Below are 21,742 nucleotides of genomic sequence, written 5' to 3'. Positions count from 1 at the left end.
CACATATAGGAATAGCTCATGGGAAGCTCAGTGCCAGACAATTTCTTTCAAACATTAGATTCCTGAGAACTAAAATCTGCTGGATCAATTTAGCTTATATTTAATTAATGTGCTACACCATAGGTTTGCTATCACAAGAAGACTGAAAAAAATACCAATAGATTTAGTACTTTCCACCCACATTAATTTAGCAAATTAATGACTTTAAAATAGCCCCAAATCAGAAACACAGAGCTCCCAGAGACATTATTAAATTAGGTGTATATTTTGTAATTGCTTAAAAAAAAAATTAAAAGAGAAATTAAGTGTGTTGGAGCAGAACATACAGAAAACAAACAGTGCTGGAAAGTAATGAAAAAGTGTAGATTAATCAGTGACACTACAGGCTTTTTAATCATCTTGCTTATTAAGAACATTAAAAAAGGAGGCTGCACTAGTGTGAAAGAAGAAATATGAACAATTACAGAAATTAAGGCACCTGTAATTGCCTGTCACTACTTGGCAGCTGCATTCTGCATGACAGTGGTTATCACAGAGTTTTGACCACTATCTGAATAAAGGTAGCAATCACACAAGTTAGGGGCTGTAATTAATTAAATTCAAACTTGACTGTTGGAGATAAGTACTACTTCACTCACCCACAGGGCACAGATAAAATACTGTGAACTTGAAAATTTTCAGTGTTTAGAATATATGCTTAAGTTGATGGGAAAATAGCGGGTTTTATTTTTGAGGTTTATGCAAATTCAATTTATGTAATTATACTCCTGGCGCAAATTCCCTCCCAGTTTAGGAGAAATGGACTTTCTGTGCCAGTATCCTTAAATGTCAGAAAGGGTTGCATACTTCCTTAAAGGACATAAGGGAAGCAGACAGAGAGAAATTTCACTTTGGCTTACATGCTCAGATTTGTTAGGATATCTAAATTGACAAGCAACTAAGATCAACTCTTTTTTTTTGCCAGTAGAATCAACACTATTATGAAACTTCAAGTTAATACAGGATAAAGTCCAAACCCTAAAAAACTTGCTTTGGCGGGGAATGGTCTAAACCTTTAAATCTAGATAGTATTAAATAATTAACAGCCTTAAATACTCAATACTTTAATAGTCAAATAGAGTAAAATAGTAATAGAATGGCTTTGGTTGAAAGGAGCTTCAGATATCATCTAGTTGCAACCCTGTTGCTATGGGCAGGTACACCTTCCACTAGATGAGATTGTGTAGGGCTTCAACACTTCAAGGAATGGGGAATCTACAACTTGTCTGAGCAACATGTCCCAATGTCATCACCACACTCTAAGTAAAGATTTACTTCCTAAAATCTAATCTAAACCTTTCCGTTTAAAACCATAATCTTTTGCTCTATTGCTACACTCCCTGATAAAAAGTTCCTTCCACAGTAGCTGCTTTGGGGCTGTGGTTTGGATTTGTGCTGGTAACTGTTGGTAGCACAGGGATGTTTTTCACTCTTATTAAGCAGCACTTGCACGGAGTCATTCCATCCCACCAAAAATGAGGCTGGGGATGCCCAAGGAGTTGGGATGGGACACAACTGGGACAGCTGAGCCCAACTAGCCCAACAGATCTCCCATTCCATATGGTGTCATGCTCAGCATATAAGGCTGGGAAAAAAATAAGGCAGGAGGGGACATTTGAAGTGTCATCCCAAGTCCCTGTTACGAAACACAGAGTCCTTCTTTTCAGGAGATGGCTGAATATCTGCCTGCCCACGGGAAGTAGTGAATGAATTCTTCCTTTTTCTTCACTTCCCTGTATGCCTTTTCTTTACCTGTTAACCTGTCCCTATCTCAACCCACTTTGAGTTTTCTCACTTTATCACTCCCCATTCTCTGCTTCATCTCAGTCGAGGCTGTGTGAGGCTGAACTGTTGGCCAAGGTAAAACCACAACACTATGCTAAGTAATTTAATTAAAATAGTCTTTCATTTATCACCATGTCTTCCAGCCAACAAAAATACAGGCATGGCAAAATAAGTTTAGGTTAAATAGGATAATCTATTGTTCCACCAAGGAGTTTCTTTTAACAGCAGATCCCGCCATGTTTAATAAAAAAGAAAAAGCTGCCTTAAAATATTTCTCAGTTCTCTTGTGAATTTGCAAATCAGTTTTCTGCCTATGGTTCTTGTTTTGCTTTTCTCCATTTATGTCTGAAAGATTCAATCCCCAGCACACCAATTTACTGTTACCTGCTGGGGCAAACTGCAGAGTGCCTGAGGCTTGCAGTTTCCTAATCAACCATGTCAGGGGATCTCTTGGACCACTTCACTCCTTACTTCAGTCTGTGGTGTCTGATATTTTTGCATGGAAGCCAAGGGAAGAGGGGGAAGGGAGAGAAAGGAGGAGGAGGAAAGCAAGGAGGGGAATCTGGATGCTGCTAGGATACATTCATATTCGGAAAGTGCTCCTGGGAACAGATGCCAAGAAATGTTCACAGCCATAATCCAAGAATGTCTGAAGCTTTTGTTCTGGGTGATCTTTAGGGGGGAGAGGCAGTTTGATGCTTGGTTGGTTGGCTGAATTTTCAGCTGTTCTTTTTATTTGTATAAAATAATATTAACTGATTATTTTTCACTGATGCTTATGCAAACTTCAGGATTGGATTCTTTATCTTTCTAGCACTATGTAAATAAAGTTATCAGTTCAGAAAAGATAACATAGAAATCAGGAATAAAGGCAGAGAAAATAATATTAATAATAATGTTCACCAGTCTCCATTCATTTATAATATCTCTGCTAGATTTGTCACTCTTGTATTACACATATCTGAAGTTTAAGAAGGTGCACTAAGGACAGAATCTGGGGAATTTTCAATATAAAATAAATAAACTTAAGCTTTTGGCAGATGACCATAAAACAGGATAAGATAATCAGTGCAGAGACTGGCAGTTTTGGTTTTCTACACCATCATCACAGCCTTAGTTTATTCCAGCTTGCTTCTTTCATATGCAAGCTGTAGATATCCAAAACAAGTACCAAGCACTTGAATAATGCTTTAAAGCATGATGTCTTCATTCTTACATAGCTGCAAACATATGAACAGGTAAATGGAATTTCTCTAAACTTGAGCTCACAATTTTGGCTTTAGGTAATAAAAAATTTAGTCATATACAGCTAGTTCTTTGCAAATTTTTTCAAAGACATGCCTTCCCAATCATACATATAGGTTTTTGCAAATCTACAAGAAATAGAAATTATTATACTGTTTTTAGGACGTTTTATGGTTGCATAGCATTTGAATTAGACCTGATTATAATTAAGAAAGCCTCCTTGGAAAAGGTGATATCCTCATAACATTAGTAGTAGTAACAGGAGTAGTAGGAGTAATAATAATGATAATAATAAAAATAATTTTTAAAATATATAATTTAAATAAAGCCCTTAAGTATCCCTAAAGTTGGACATTGGCACAAAATATCAGAAAAAAAAAGTTTGGAGTGGTGAAACTAAAACAACCTCACAATTTTCACTTTGTATTTTTTGAGACACTCTGGTTCTTACTCAGCTATGGCTAGATGAAAAGCAAATGTCATTACAGTGAAAACATGGTGTAAGTACCTTGGTATTGTGTACAATATGGTGCACAGTATCGTGCATCTTGTACAAGTATGTGTGCCACAATTCCTATAGTACAGGTTCTGTCCTTCCTCCAACAGATAAATTCCCAAATACATGTTTTTCACTGCTATATAAAGACACCCCCATTCAGGCTTTGCTAAGGTCCAGTCACGACAGTCTGGAACGAAAAATGTGCTATTTCATCTTACTTCCCAGGTAATTTGCCAAGACAGCTAGCAGTGTTTAAACTTGCTCAGGTTTCCATATCAGTGAACAGATGGTGTAAATCCACCCTGAGATGCAGAATTTGCATCGTCCCCCTTTCTCAGACAGCTTATCGCATATTAGTTTCCATGGAAGGAGACTCTATAGCTAAGGACACACTGTGATAGGCACTGTACAAGCATCACAAATTGAGAGTTTTTGTCCAGGGAGCTTAAATTTAAGTTTGAAATGAGAGACAGCAGGTGGATAAGACAGATGGAGAGGAAACAGAGAAATAGCAGTAAGACAGCTGTAACCAGTGCAATAAGCAGTGGTCACACCAGCTGGCTAATCACTGACAAGTGGTTTCTATCATTGCCACAAAGACAAGCTCAAAGGAAAGATTTAAAGTAGAAGTAAGGATTTTTGAAAGTTGTTTCCACACAGGAGTGGAAACAGGAAAAAATGACATTGCTTGTGTGAAAAATGCAACAAAGAGGCAAGCAGAAGCTAGGATTCCAACCAGCGTGGCAGTGGAAATCTTCACCCTCAATGTATATGTACAACTGCATATGAGGTGGGAATAATCCTTGGAGGTTTCAAAAGTGATAAGGACTTGCTTAAAATGAGACCTCCAATAAAGAGGATTAGTATTAGCTCTTTGAGGCAATGAAAACTGCAGTGATGTGTATAAACCCATCTAAAAATATTTTAAATTTGTTTAAGAGACAATTTTAAATATTACTTAGAGGAAGCAAAATTTCATTGTTTACAGGGATACATAAAGAACTCAGCAACACCAATTTCAATAGCAAAGATTGGAACTTGGAAAAAGATGTTGATGATTGACAGGTTTGCATTTTTACCTCAAAAATAAAAATCAAAAGGCTTTTTCCTATTGCAACACAGGGACCTCTGTGGACTTCCAATGTTCCCCATATAGAGGATCTGTGTAGAGTCCTGATATCTGATGTCCTGCAGAGATGGATGGCTCTGTCACTAAGGAAACTTCACCCATTCTTTCTGTCAGCATTCAAAAATTATATACAGTTAAGAACTTATTTGAGGCAGGTTTTCTATTTAAGAACACAGGTTTTCAGTTTCAGTACTTTATGCTCATCCTTGAAGCTTGCATCTCTCTCTGTGCATCTCTCCACAGATGGTTTCAACAGCTTGAGCTCGCCTCTTTGCAGATGATGCCAGATGCTCCCTCTCTAACAGGCAGCTTAATTCCCTCTCGCCCACGTACACAGAAACAGGTGATATCAGATGCCCCCTCAGCTCCAGGTCTCAGCAAAGTGAGTGCCAACACACACACACACACAAGCAATACAGTAAATCTGCATATAGTAAACAAATGAGGCCAGGTATGTTTTCATGACTTACGACTTGCTGGAAGAACTTAATCTTTCAGTGGTGCCTCCAATGTCTAATCAATATTTACTCTTCTCTTTGCAACTATTCCTTCTCCCTTGTAAATCAGCTGTAAATAGATTAAAATTTAATACTTGAGATTTAAGGGGCTAGTATAAGGTAGTTTGGTTTATATATAAGTCAGAGATTTCCAATAGGGCCATTTGTAAGGTAAACATTTATCCCATTTATTTCTGGATCTGTTCTATATGGTAATTCAACAGTTAGTGGAGAAGTAATGAAGTCACCTTTTGTTTTGATGAAACAAATTATAAATACAGCATTTTCTCTGGGAAAAAAAATATTTATATTACCTACAAAAGCTGTAAAAAAAATTTATGTTCTACTTCAGCTGTGCTACAAAGTTAAATATTTTGTTTCTAGCTGACATTTAGTGCCCGCTAAAATGTAGCTGCATCATATATACCCTTATTATTAAAAAAGGTATTAATGTAAGTGAAGAGTGCTAAGGAAATATCTTCTTCTGCTTTTTATTTTATATCCTTTAAACATTTTGCAGATGTCAAACTTTTGATGCCACTTTTTCTAAAACTTGTCTACAGAGACAAATGATACTCTGAAACATATTAAATGACAATATTGGATATTTATCACCTTTTTCCACCTTGTTCTGTAGATGGTCCTATTTCTTCTCAGGTTTAGCTACACAGAAAAATACAAAGAGTTGGATGTTGGATGGCTGGTTAAGTGACTCAGCTGGCACTCACAGAATACACAGAATTCTAGAGGTCTGGAGGAAAATACTTTAATTTTTTTTTAATTTTTGTACTGTTTAAAGATAATTCCTGAGTGCAAGACTTGCTATGGTCTATAATGAGTAATTAACTCTGTATTAGTATCCCAGAAAACGGACCACAGTCAAATAAAACCAGATATTTTATCAAATTCTACCAAAAATTTGCTAATGCTCTGTGAAACATCTTGAAGATAATACTATAATTCAATATGGAGAAATACTAACAATATATTTATATTCTCTGGCTTTGGTAAGAAAGTATTATTCCAAGTCTTTCCAGCATTCCACACAATCTGTAACATTATGGGAAGGTTAGTCTTAGAAGAGAATTAGATGACCCACTCCTTCCATGGGTCAGCAGGTCCTGCCAGAAGACTGCTCCAGCACCGGCTTCCCAGAGGGTCACAGATCTCTTAGAGCATCTTGTTGTGGTGTGGGGTCCTCCACAGGCTGGAGGTGCACCTCTGCTCCCCCTGGACCTCCATGGGCTGCAGGGGCAAAACTCATCTCACGGTGCTCTTCACCACAGGCTGCAGAGCAGTCTCTGCTCCAGCACCTGGATCACCTCCTCTGCCTCTGTCTTCACTGACCTTGGCGTCTGCAGAGCTATTTCTCTCACAAATTATGACTTCTCTCTTCTCCAGCTGCAATGTTGTAGCACAGAGGGTTTTTATTCCCCTGCAGAACCTAGGCCTGTAGACCTCTCACTACCAAAATATTCCCATGTAAACTTGTTATGGTCTGTAAAAGAAGTGCCTAGAAAGAAGTGCCTTTGGATTACAAAAAATAATATTGAGGTAGATTAAATAAAATGAGAGAGAAAGAAATAGAGTGCCAAAGAACAGATATAAATTGAGGGCTGGTCCAAGCCAAAATAGTACATTTCTAATATGCCTGCCTAAGTGACTGGTGGTTTTCAATCTGTTACTGTCTTGCTTTATGACGACAGAAATTTTTACTTATTTTCAATATTATACCTGTTCATATAGGGTAAAAGTGCCTAGTGCAGGAAAGTGGTACTCTCAGATGTTTTGCTAGACCATAAAAAGAACTATCTGGAATACATCTAATTGGTACTCTCTTGAACTTAGATAAAAAGATATTTAAAAGTTATACAATTTTTGAATTAAGTCTTCCTATTTCAGAGAAAAGTATTGATCTAGAAAGTGTCCTAGGGTTTTCTTGAATGCTTTGGAAGGTCCAAGCACACAGGTAGTTAGGCGTCTCATCAGAGACTTTATGCTATATCTGATACATTTTTAACACATGGGGAATGCCTACCTCTAGATTTGATGTGCTTTTACAGACCACCTGAAGATATGCAATAGTTTCACTGTGCAATTTATGAGATATCTTTGAAAGCTTTTTGTTCTAGTTATTTTGATCTACACAGTAACGTTGTAATGAGCACAGAAACACTGCAAGCCATTGTCTTAGCACTGGGATATTCCAGAGTATCTTCCTGGCAGAGATTATAGACTCCACTATGTCTTTTTCAACAAAACAGCATTTTCAATAGCAAACATTAATTCATCTCTAAATCCTCCTCATTAGATTCCAGGACCAAAGGATTCAGATTACAGTTTAAATGTCTGGATTCTTCTTTAATCTATTGTACACACATCAAATTCAAAAATATTATGCAGAATGATCTCTCCTTGGATGAGTCAAGCTTATCAGTGTTGTTCCCCATGAGCTTTTGAAAATAGCTATTTCAGTGCCTGATAGCATGAAAGTCTCCAGAAATGATCTGAAAGGTAATCATCAACTTAATGGCAAAAATAAAGACTCTTGATCACTGGAGATATCTTAGAGCAGTCTGGATAGTTGACTTCCTTCCTTGTTCCAAAATAGCTTAAAACTCAATTTAATAAATTCACCTCTCCTGCAAGTGAACCTGCTTCTCAAAATACTAAACCTATATCAAGTGACTCATAAAGTTTTGTTACTGTTGATGAAGCTTTTATTTGTAAATCATCAACCTGAGGATATTATAGCTCAATAACGATAGAAATTTTTTAAATGGTTTTTCAATGACTAGAATATCAGACATGGTAATGATTTGTCACAACTGCTCTTTATCCTCACAGCTGAGGAACACATTCAGTGCAGGTTAGCTGCGTGTGCTAGCTGCAGGTTGAGCTGTGGGTGGGCAGGAGCCCCGGGCAAGAGGCCGGGAAATGCCGATCCTCTGCATAACAAAGGACACAGGGACCTGTGGCCCGGCCGGGTGACAGGACACTGGAATAAAAACAGGAGCTGATGATCCCCAGACTTTGCTGTGCTTAGATTGCGATAAAAACCCACTGATTCTTTTGTTCTCGGTCCCTCCTCACAGGCACCATCTTGAGCTGTTGTGTTTTATATTAAATTATTGCGCCATTATTAAATTATTTTAAGGTTCTGGACATCTGAGACTGCTGTGGGAAAGCTGGGTGGAGCTGGTGAGGAGATCTGGTCTTGCTGTGTGAGTGTGGGCATGTGGCTGCAGAGGGGTTTCTGTCCAAGCTCAGAGTGTGGCTGCCAGAGCGGATCCTGGATGGTCAGACATGGAAGTTTCCTTAACACTCACCACATATGACACACTTTGGATTCTTAAAAAAATTATACAAGATGTGAACCTTCGTGGAAATTGTGAGTATATAAAGACTTGCTATTGTATGTTACTTGTATCTTACTCATTATGTAAGATAAATATATTTATCTTAAAACTTAATGGCGCAGATGTTCTCAATTTCATATAAACTGTAGGCAAATATTCAAGGACTCATAATCACCATCCTGTAATGACTAAAACTTGGAAATGTTGAGGATATGTAGGAAAAAAAGGAGACAATAAGAAGTAATGATAGTAACACATGAGAAAACAGCAAACGGAGAAAGGCTTCAAACGTGGGCTGCTGTTCTGCTCTTCACAGAAAGGATTTTGATAAAATCCAGTGGATAAACAGTTATGCTGTTGTGACAGACACATTACCATGGGATGGGAAAGAGAACTGTATCTATATTCCCTAGGTTGATGATTTAGTGTAAATCTTCACAGTCAGTTATGGTCTGATACATTTGAAATGAGATGGTTTTGCTGACTTTACTGAAATGCAGTGCATATAAATACAGAAAAAGTAATGTTTCCCAATGACCTTTATATTATTTTTTCTCAAGTGTTTTCTTTCTTTTAGATTCAGTGTGTTTTGGAGTAGTTTACCTCAGCTTTTAGTCCTTAGTAGACCTATACCACAGAGGCAGAGCCTGTCTAGAGAGGAAAATCAATAAAGTATTTAGAACAATGACAATGTCTAGAATCTGTGTATAATGAGCATGACAGTGCAACTTCCTTTACCTTATTGTCTTCTTGGTCAACAGATTGGCTGAAAGGCTTTAAATTGCAATATTGACTAATTGAAATTGAAGCAGATGACTAAGGTTCATGTCAAAAGGTAACATTGCAAAATAAAGCTCAGTTCTCTGTACAACTTTTTCAAGCCTATTTCCTTAGGAACTCTGGCTGAAAACTTGATGAAATGTCATGTCTTCACACATTTGCCCTTAATGAGAAGAACTTCAATTATACTTCAAGGCATTTTACTTCTTTGAGGCTTTTTTTCCCTTTTCTTGAAACTCTCAGTCTCCAGCTGTTAAAGTGTTTCAGAGACCTGGGAGGTATTATTGATTTTCCTTTGCCAAAAAAAACCTCAACAAAAAAAAAAACAAAAAACCAAAACCAAACAAAAAAACCCCCAACCACAACAACAAAAAAAAGAAACCCCAAACCACAAACTCTAGGCAGGGTGTGAAAACAGGACTGCTGCATTTTTTGCATCTAGCTTCTGATTTCTTTATGTCCTAAATCCAGGTAACTCTTACTAATGTGTTTTCAGTACAAATATTGAAAATTTATAGATCTTACCTTCCTTTCAATGTCAGTGATATGTATCAGAAATAGCAGTAATGAAGCTAAGGGGCCTGTCCAGGTTTATACTGATAGAAAGGAGAAGAGAGTTTGTCTGTGTCCAATTCACGATTCCATAGATTTAAACGTCTATTTTATATTTTTTCTCAAACCTGAAATTTCCTGATGACAGTAATTAGGCAAATAAAAACTGTTCTTTTATTCAACATAATACAACATTATTTTTACATCCTTACTATGTGTCACACCTAACTGTAGGCTATGTAAAGTCATATGGTTTTTTTTAGAGGATTTGGGGTTTTTTTATCAATTTCAAATTCAATTATGGTAACTTTTCTTTACACGTTGACTATATCTGTTTTTAAGAAGGAGTTTAACTGGTTTCTCAAAGTATTTCAAATGATCATCCAGCATCTTAGGAAATGCATAGGAAAACTGATATTTGATCTTACAGTGTTGTAGTGATTAGAAATTACAAACGTTAAAATGTATCTTAATTAAATTCATATCAACTTTTAGTATTGGAATTGTAAAGATGAGAAACTATGATCTGGGACATGTTTCTCATTAGAGCTACTTCAGGTGTAATGGAAGAAATGTAAAGAAAAACACAACACAGCACTAAATCAGTAAAGACTGGTTAAGATTTAGTTGCATAACACAGAGCATTTAAATCTCACAAGAGAAAGAGAGCAAAAGACTCAAAACAGATGGAATTCCAAGCACCTTTTTCATCAGAGTTAACTGCTGTCATATTTAATTACTGGTCAATTAGCTCAAAAAACATTGTATTCACAGTATTAAATGTGAAATTTATTTAATGGCATCTGTGATTATAATTTATATTGTTAATACACCAGATAAACTGGCTAGGGGGAAAGGACTATTCTTAACCTCCAGATAAGGAATAGACAAATAGTCCATCCTCTTAGTGGTTGCAGTGTGACATGACGTTTGCAAGTCTTTTTAGTTCTAACTGGATTTAGAGATTTAGAGAAAAGCAAAGCAATTAGAAAATTGCATTCATAATTATTGCAGTTTTAGAAGATGATAGGTGTAAAGAAATGGGTTTTATGGGCTTTATAGGGAGAGTAGGGCAACTTATATAATTATTTCCTGACTTTCTGAAGACATTCTGTAAAAATATTAACTGACCCATTCCAGAAAGGTGCTGAAAGATGAAAATAAAAGGACTTTTATGGTGCACAGAATGGTATTCACCTCTAAATGTAACAAGGCATTGTCCAGTACAACTGCTGTAGTTACACAGGTAACAACCCCATGTAGAGAGTGTTTTCATCCCAAAATAAACCCAAATCTGTCAATTGAGAGGATTTAAATGAGAGCACATCCTGCTTTTGATGTTGATTTTGATTTAAAAACTCATTAAGAACTTTTGAAATTGATATCTTTCTTATAAAAAAGGATACATTCCAGCTATTGTCTAATAAATTAGAATATTGATTATTGATTTGCTCTTTGTAAAAATACATTATGAACAAAGGAAAGAAACTTTTAATAATTCTTATCTAGATTTATACAAAGTTCTCAACATTACAGTAGTTGTTCTTTCAATGTTACATTATTCAAGTTGTTTCCAGATTCATATTTATTACTCTTAACAAACTTTATATACAAAATTTTTAATTTTCATACTTCCCGATCTCAAGTCCTATTATTTGGCCTCTCCCCAGACTGCTTGAAGAGAGAAGACAAATCTCACCTTAAAGTACAGCAGGCCAGACATGAAATTCAGGTACTGTTCAGTTTTCTATCATTTCAATATGCGGTTTACTGCTTATTGAAATTATTCTAATTATTGTTAGAATTATTCTAATGCAAGCAAGGTAGCTCTAAGTTGACTATCAATATTATGTCTCTAAGTGCTTTTTAAGTTAAAAGGCATTAACTGCAGACATTAAAAGAAGAAAAAAAATATCTTCCGTGTTGTAAAAAACTAGAGAAACTTCTTCAGGGTCTCAGCTGGTATTTGCTTTCTCAGAGTGAGACACAAGCATGCTACACAAGAGATGATTTTCTAGGTTTTGTTTCTTTTTTTTCAGACATGAAATAGGTCTTCTGCTTTGGCACAAGCTGTGGCATATTTTGCTGTTTAGAATGTTAGGTCTTCTATGCAGGTTACTCTTTATATATTCTAATCTTTCTCATATGTTATGAGAAAAAATAAAGGTGTACAGTAGAATAAAATACAAAGAGAAATAGCACTCCATTAATAGGAAGAGTTTTCTTAAAAAAACCGAAGATGATTCTAACTTTAAGGCATATTCCAAATTAGGTTATAAGGATTGGAAATGAGACATGAAAAAGGAACCTGAAGTTTGGATAACATAAGACAAGATGCAAGATTCCCAGAATATTGTTTTACTTGACCTGTATGTGCTACCCCGCTATAAAATTTAATTGAAATAGGGCTAAGGTGATGAATTTTTTGAGAAGTATGGAGTCCAGAAGACTTGTATTGTGTCTTGCAATACTCCTGTCTGACAAAATACTTGTCAAAGATGAAAGAAACAGTGGTTTTGAGTTTGGGCTTTTCAAATTATTATTATTAGTTTGTTTGGGTTTTGGGGTGTCTTTTTTTGTTTGTTTCTTTTAGGTTTGATTGGGGGTTTTTTTTGGGTTTTTTTTTTGTTTTTTTGTTTTTTTTTTTTTTTTTTTTGGTCTGAGATTTTCGGGGGGTGGATGAATTTTTTTGAGTTTAATAAGCATATATACCCTCAACTTCTGTAATTTAAGCAGTAGGAAGGTAATTACAAAAGCAAAGCCTGAGGAATAATTCTTCATATTTATATCTGCTTTGTTTATTAAATTCCCAGAAAATCCTGTGTAAAGGTGAAACCTCACTGATTGCAGGTTTTAATTTTTTCGGTGATTTTCCAAATAATTAAAACCAGCTGGAAATGTAAATTGAGCATTAGGTTAACATTAATATAAATTTCTCAGTCATATTCAAGCTAATTGATATGCAGCTAATAATGAGTTATAGCAACATTGGTGCCAATTATTGTAAGGAATTAGCACAGTGAGTTAGTCTTACAAAGAGGTAATTTTTCATTACTTCTGTTGAGCATAAGCAAAGCAATGTGTTAAGTCAGTTTTTAACATCTTCATTCATTATCTGGAAGAAAACAGAAGAAGCATATTAATTAAACTTATGTACATGCTTAAGCCTATTGTTAACATTTATAAGGGAATAAAAAGTGACAGAAATTTAAAATATATTATTTAATATAAAATAATCACTAATGTTAATATTCTTTTTAAATAATTTGAAGCATTAGTGAAAATTCAGCTGTTAATATAGAAGAGAAACAGATTGGGACATAGAAAAGACCCGTCTTCATAAAATAATTCAGAGAGAAAGGGACCTTAGGATATTTTTAAACCAGCTTCCTGTTCAAATTAGGGTCAATATTGAGACTAAACCAGGCTGATTAGAGAGTTGTGTCTAGTCAAACCTTGCTAACCAGCAAGGACAGAAACTTTACAGTCTCTTTCAAAAACCTGTTCCTGTGTTAGTCATTTCTCATGATGAAAAGTGTTTTTCCTTAATTTCAGTCTGACACCCTCCTTTTCATAGTGTTCTCATAATCTTTTATTCTTAAGGTCTCCGTCTCTCAACTCTTGAGGTTCAAGTCTCATCAAATCAGCTTTTTGGCTCTGAGAAACACTGTCTTGTGACAGGAGGTAGTCTTTGGTCAATAGTCAAAGTTCCTCAATTGCTGCTTTTCCTAGCAATGGTAGTGGCTGAACTTCTGCATCCAGGGCTAAGAATTTGCTTCATTTGGAGGCCATTGTTGCTTCATTTCTACTCTGCTGTCAGAGCAGAGAGAGTGAACCTCACCTGCTTAAGCACATCCTGCCCCACGCTATGCAGCAGGATGTGACATTTCCTAACACTTTGTCAGGCTCATGAGCACCAGATTATGAACCACAAATTAATCCCAGTTGTCATAATCATCCATCCAGCTGCTCATCCATCAGACCAAGCACTGTTTGCTCCTTAAAAGTAGGCTGTTTGGCAGTCACCTCTGCCTGCATTTGCAATGAAGTAGAAAAGAGAAGACTTTTAACTGTCTCTCATCGTTGGCATAGATTCTGCTGAAATTCCTGCTGAATTCTGACTGGAAAACCAGTTCCAATAAAAGAAATTACTTGTGTCAAGTCAACAGTGCACCCTAAATTCCTCCAAAATTCAGTGGGACAAAAAGACATTCAACCCAGACTTTCAACACAGATTATTTATGCACAAATATATTTTATCCTTATTCAACATAATATTTTTGCTAACTCAATCCAAGTTAAATAAACTTTAAGAAGCTTCAGAATGTTTTATTTTTCCCCCACTAAGTCCTGTATTCATTTCCCCCCCTGCCACCCAATACTTCTAATTATATCAAAGAACTAATAATCCCACAACTTTATAATTGAACCATACTTACATGTGTGTCAGATAAGAGTGTTGATCATTCTCTTCTAATTATTAGATTTCATTTTTTCTGTAGATGTAAAAGAACAATTCTGGTACAACATTACTAACAGAATAATATCTTCCTTCAGTTATTCTGTTGTAGTATGTACATACCTGGAGAGACTGCAGTACACCAGTAGAAATTTTGTGGAACTTCAGTGGAAGTCTGTGAAAGTGGTGCTAATTTTAGCCTAAAAGGATGTGAAAGATATTTCACACACAAGATAAATGAACAACAAATTAAACAAATTACTTGTCTGGTTTAGTAATGTATTCAGAATAACACAAGGAATTTAAATTTAACCATAAGATTATGACTGGTAAAATGGAAGGAAAGGTTCACAAGCTCAAGGAAAAACATTCACTTTAAGGGAGAGAGAATATGTGAGTAGTCAAGCATAATATTACAGAGTACAAAAATAAACATCTGATATGTAATAGTATTTTAAAAGAGATGATCTGTAATGTATTTTTGAGAAATAGTATTGCTACTAGTAGTAAAGCTATACATTAGAAATTCAACACAGCATAAATAATTTTCTGCAACTTAAGCCAGTTAAGGCTTCTTTGGCATAGGTATGTGTTGGATACAATTTCTCCAGCTTTCTGCCTCAAATGTCTGATGTATGTGTTAGTCACTTTTGCCTAAATAAAGGTGTCATGACAATGCCCAATAGATATCACATATTGACCAATCCATTAAAACTACTTTGTTTTCTGAAATTTCCCTGAGAAAATTAAATAACTATCAAAAGACCAACATTATGTCCATCAATGCCTTTCTGCCTCTTAGGAGTATTAGAATTGGGTTATTCCAATGTCATTTCAATTCTTCTTTCTTTGTAAGAGAACTATCCCAAACAATTTGCTTAGAAAGTGAAATCTTCTTATTTCCTTAAATTGTCTTTCCACATTATGTTGTTGTCAAAAAATGATGATGCATATAAGCCATTGAACATGGCAAATTTGTTTTCATTAGGATGCTTTTCAATTGTGTCTGTGTGTTGTTTCATAATCTTCTTATATTTAACCACTAGGAATTGCAGGGAGATGAGAGGAGCACAGATAGCCTGCTTGCTTTTTATTTCTCCTCCTGAGATTTCACTACTGCTTCCAGCACATTTAACATAATCTTTGCACAAACAAATCTCCTCTTTTGTCTTACTAAGCCTTATCTATCAAGCCCATTTCAAGAGTTTGGATATGAATAATACAATGATATGAATTTTAAGATTTTATAAGCTACATGCAGAAGAAGAATATTAATGTGCCTTATTAGACACATTAGAAAACCAATGTCATAATGATATTTCATATTCCAAGGGTAAGATGGTTTATTGATATCTAAACTTATACCCAGAATGTATTAGAACAACAAAGGATCCCACATATGAAAAAAAATGTTTTTATACAATCAGAATTAGAAAACAGTATAAAGTGAAAATAAGCAAGCAGAAAGTTAAAAATTACTTAGTGTTAAGAAAATGCATTGTGGATGCTTTAGCATTTTGAATGTTATTGTTTTAAAACAATGCTTTTTTGTGATCTTATAAATGTCTTAATTTATATAGTTCTTAGAATAATAGCTGTATTTTATGAATTAAAAAATGACCAAAGCATGTAAGAAAAAATATGAAATACTAAACATGAAAATAATAATGTAGGGTTTTTTTAAAAACTTACTTTCTGTGAAAAACCTCAGAGAAAAAAATTACGATGTGACTATATAGATCATTAATCTATCTAGTCCTGAAATCTTACTAAGTTTGTGTTTATATAAAATATTTTTCTTCCCTTTTATGTACTACTATGATTTTTTTTTTATTAGCAGATAATCTTAAGAAAACATGTCCTTGGAAGTGGTAAAGCAGATCTACCCATTATTTTATAATGGAGATGCTCTAGGGGACTACAAAGATTATTCAGAACCAGTACGCTGTGTTTCAGAAACCTTAGGAAATGGTCGATGTTCATATTTAAGTTTGGTTTTGGTTTTCTTTTTAGTTTTTATTGTTTGTTTGTTTGTTTGTTATTTTTTTGTTGTTGTTTTTGGTTTTGTTTTTTTTTTGTTTTGTTTTTGTTTTTTTGGTTTTTGTTGTTTTTTTAATTCCAAAAAGGCCTTATATATATATATGTATTCTAGTTACTCTTTATTCAACTCTTGGCAGGTCCTTGGTTTAAAAGTATACTACAAAAAGCACATGTATGCTCATAAGTAATAAACATTATGTAGACCAGAGACAATATTTTTTTTGTTGCATTTCTATTTCTTTGTAAGTTTTGTGTAATTTTTTGCTCTGTGCATTGACATCTCTACACATCTCTGCAGAAGGCACTCCACTGCTGACTCACAGCACCTCTGCTGCTCTCACTCTGCTTGTGTACACTCTCCCTGTGCCAAGGCTGCCTGATCTGTGTGGAGCTGTGGGGTGGCTTTTGAACTAGCAACCCTTCCACTGGAGACTACAGTAGGATCACCAAAATAAATCCAGGCTTTCTCTAAACTGGAAGTAAAAGTAATGTAAATTAAATATATTAATCCTTTCTTTGACTACTTCAGTAGTCATTCTAACAATGACACTTATTTTGATAACAAAGATATGACTTCTGTATTTTCACACCTTCCTAAGTGCCAGTCAAACAGCTTCTGAATGATGTTCCTAAAGTAATTGTAAATGATACAGGGCCTAGGAGCATTTCTTTATTTAAAAAAAAATGAATGTGTACATGGGAAATCTGTGATTCCAGATTTACATCTAGGGTCTCACTCTCTATTTTTTTATGCCAGAAAAAAATAGTTTTTTTGCTGAACTACAGTAAGAAATCCTTCCTTCTTATGGGAGGCTTAAGTGCTGTTAAAAGTCTCTGAGAGTAAAGTTATCTGGAATTGAATATGATGAGCAAGAGGAACTGGGCAATTCCAGGCTCATGAAAGCCTTTGATGCTAAAACTTAGCTATAATCATTGATTATTAATATCACTGTGTGACAAAGTTTTACAGTTGGTAAATAAACAATCAGTTATCATGTCCTCTTGTCCCACTTCATCTTATACAGAAAAAAATTGTGGAAAATTAAACCCTTCTTTTCATTGGTAGTTATCCCTTTAGAATCTGATTTTTGAATCCACTTGTTATCTGAACAACATAAACTAAAATGACAGCCAGTATTTAACTATTCCAGAGGAGAGGATTCAGTTAATCAGAACATACAACTTCTTCAGAATTTACAAAGCATTCATACACAGACTAGAAAACTCAAAACATCCTACAATTTAGCTACCTAAAATCCTAATATGTGTACGTAATTTCATTGAATCATACAGAAAAGACATATAGAGAGGTTGAAGAAACCCACATGTGAATAGTTTTTTCCAGATCTGGAACATTTGATTTCTACAGGAAAAAAACTGTAAAAGAGATATGCATCCATGGAATAAACTCAGCAAAATGAAATTATAACCTCACCTTCCAAAATTAAATATGCAGGTTAAAACTTTGTGTATGAGTTGTATGTAGACTTGTATTCTTTTATTTGTCTGCTCACCAAGGCACTATTTGACAACTTCTTTTGAGAATAGGATTAAATTTCCTGATTCTGTTTATTTTAGAAGACTAAGGTAGCCAATTGCAGAGCTCTGATTCAAACTCTCTTCAAGTCATGAAGCAGTTTATTTCTAGAAATCACTATAAAGCTTTCTCTGACACCTTAAATTGCATTCAGCTTAGTTCTCTCATAAACCTTTAAATTTTTAAGTGGTTCATCAGAACAATCAGAACAGTTCTGTTCATTTTGTTGTGCTGTGTCATGACTCTTTTGTTGCTCCTAAGATTCAGCTTTACAAGAGGGCAGAGAGGAGGTAGAAATCTGTTCATCCCTGATTATTTTGAAGGAATGTCTCTTCACTTACATTTGTTGGCGAGCCAACAGACTAAGTGTTTTTCATTTAAAAATAAAATATTCTTGCCTTTAGGGCTCTGTTCAGACAGTCTCCTGACACCAATTTGAGATCTGACGTTTTGCTGGCACTCCAAGCTGCACACCAAGCCTGTGTGTTTGAGAGTTCCTGGCACTTCACTATATGGATCAGTTCCTGTGCAGAGTGTAATCTTTTACCAAGTATTTCTGGTAGAGAAAATGATTGATTTACAGCAATGGATTCATTTTTCTCACTTCTTTTCTGTGGGGTCTGAATGCCAAAGGCACTTACAAGAGTGTCATGGATATTAAGAATATCTTAATAGAGATGAACTCGAGTGTCCTTAATGCATTTTGTTTTCATCTGTGAAATAATGACTGTCATTTTTAGTGTAAATTGCTTTTAGAAATCATCATATATCCTTTAGAAACATAACTTAAAAGTAGATTGCTAAAAATAAATTTATAACTGTTCATTGTTAAAAAGTAAAAAATTAAATATATAGCGACATAAGAAATTCTAGACACAAAGATTTACTAAAGAACATTTGTTCAAGTACATGAATTTCAGAAACTCAGTGTCTCATCCTGCTTTTAAGAAAATGGGTGAACAATACACACTCAGATGTTGTACCATTTGAGAGTTACTGCATTTAGCCAATTAAACTCAGGAAAAGATACTTTATTAATTGTAAGGCAACTTATGGCACTCTGAAAACATTGAAAAGCTTTACAGTATAACACATACTTTAAAAAATCCCATCAAGTATTAAACTTGTATACAAATATTGAAAGACTGAAGTTTGAAAATGAGACCATTTTTGTAGTTGCAAAACCTGTAATATCAACACTTCAAGTGCTGCAAACTACTTGAAAGTTTCTACAGAATTAAACAATTAATTTTTTTTTTTAATTTTCCCTTAATCCTTTCCCAGATTTAATGAGAAACATACAATTCAACCTCACATACCATGCCTTTTTCCTAAATTGCTGCCACTCAGATGCAAGTAATTTCTGTCATGGATGAATTTTCTCATAGTCTTGGGACTGAGACAATATATTCTCATATGTACTTCGTAATGTTCCATTCACAGAAGACTTATATCACACTATGTCATACACTGAGTTATAATAACTCAAAAAGTGGCAGATTTTCAAAAATCTGGAGCATGATGCATGATGCAGACTATATTGATGCCATTGCTACTTGGAAGAAAAAATACCTACTAGAAAAAAATAGTTAAAGTCTTGATACAAAATAATAAATTAGTCATTTTGAAAATATTTAAATATAATTGTCTCGTATAGTTGTTTTAAAGTGAACATACTAAATACATAATTTTTAATTCACTGGGGGAATATAAAAAGGCCACTAAACCTTCTCATAAATATATGGTTTTTTTCCCTATGGATTATAGAGATTAATTAATTACAATTCTTCTTTTCCCCTTTTCCTATGTGCAAGGTAATTTTGTGTTTTACTAGATGCATAGTTTATTTTTCATAAGGTGTGTGAAGGAAGAACTGTGCTTACTTACAGCACAGTCCAAGTGACAATCACACTAGATCTAATTTATCCATTGAAAATCCCAATGCTTCCTATTCTAATTTCTTTCCAACACACTATCTAGGATTTAAAAAAAACAAACAAACTTATTTTAATGATCCAAGCAGGAAGTCTATTGAATATATTACCTGAGACACAGTAAGATCATATTAAGAGTTCATATGCCAGTATACAAGCATATGCACTGTAAAGCAATAAAAGCAGATTTAATTTTAACAGATTTAAAAATTTAATTTAGTAGCATGGACATATACAGGCTCTTCAAACAAACCAAGATTCTGTGTAAATCTCTTGTTGTATCATTGTGTTTGTAAGATGTTTTGTCTTTGAGAAAAGCCCTTAGGTTGATAACTCTGTGAGCCTTTTCATTTGACAAGGATCTGTAGTGGGGGTTGGATTAAATCATCTGCAGATGTCTCTTCTAACCCTAAACATTCTATGATTCTGATTCTGTGATTCTCTGGATATCCCATGGTCCTCAGAGCTTCCAGCAGCCTCTGCAAACATCTATGTGGTTATCCCTCCTAAGAGACTTGTGGGAAGATTCAACTGGGTATTCAGATAATTCAACTAGCCATCTATAATGTGTCTGAAAATGAGATGGGTATCTAAACTTCTCTTATACTCCATAATGACAGAGTAGATGACATTGATGGAGCCTACAAAACAACTTTGCTGTCCTTAAATTAGATAATTAGTGGAAAGTACCAGTATTGTATGCACTGGAGTTTAGTGCCATTTGAACTAGTCTAAGTTGTCTGCTGGCTGGTATGACAAAATATAAACAGGAGATCATTGTTTTGTGAATTGATAGCTAGAAGCCAAATTTAGATATACCCAATGCTCAGAACACTGAATCCCTTTACTGAGAAATTCAGATGTGTGAAAATAGGCATTTAGTGTTATTTGTGTTGCCATATTTGCCTCAGTCTCCTACTGGAGCAAGTTTCAGATATCTCTTGCCTTTGATATTTGTAATCCCTTTATAAGTGACTAGGGTTTCTTAGGGACACTAGGTTCTCATGTGTGGGCAAGTAATTGCATTAGCCGAGTCAGTGTCTGGCTTCCTTTAAATGCATCATGTAAAGTAAGTATTTAGAACAAATTCAGACACATCAGTACAAAAATGTGTCTGTCTCATTAAACCCTGTACAAATTTGGATGTGATAAACACCTAGATGGGATAAACTCATCTCAATGTCTTTGCACGTGGAGCAGAGTGCTCTGATCTTCCACCTGTCTTTCCCAACCACCTCCTATGGATGGCCTTGGAAAAACATCTGACTGACAATGTTTCAATGATTTCATTAAGCCACATACGCTGTAGAACTCACATTTGCTACATTGAAGTCTTTCTAAATGGGACAAAAAAATAAGATCCATTTGTATGTTTTTAAGAATACAAAAGAAATCATGCATCATTATCCAAAATATTATCTTCATTCATATCCATGAATGAAACAAAAGAAAAAAAAAAACCATAAAACCCCCTGTCACCACTCTTATCATTTTTATTGTCTAATAATTACTACATTAAAGGAGTATGATTATCCAATGAAACAATATTCATCTGTGAAATAAATAAGAGCATTCCCAAGTTGAAGGAACTTGCATATTATTATACATAGTTCAAATTTTTCATCATATTGTGGCAACTTGAAATGGAATCATAAGCAGTAGTGCTTGGGAATTTTGAGTATTTTATGCAGGTGGAAAGAAAGATAACAAATATTCCGACCAGTGTAGTGATTTTTTTTTGGTTTTTTGTTTGTTTTGGGTTTTTACTTTATTTCACCATCTCTATAGCATAATGCTTATTTTATGTATCTGATTTTCATTTCATAGTTTCTTCCTTGGCTCCTTTGAATTTTTGAAAGATATTCTTTACCAAGAGGATGTCTAAAA

Source organism: Erithacus rubecula (assembly GCF_903797595.1).
Source record: "Erithacus rubecula genome assembly, chromosome: 2".
Classification (NCBI taxonomy): domain Eukaryota; kingdom Metazoa; phylum Chordata; class Aves; order Passeriformes; family Muscicapidae; genus Erithacus; species Erithacus rubecula.
The sequence above is the reverse complement of the archived record's forward strand: the minus strand, read 5'-3'. Positions refer to the sequence as shown.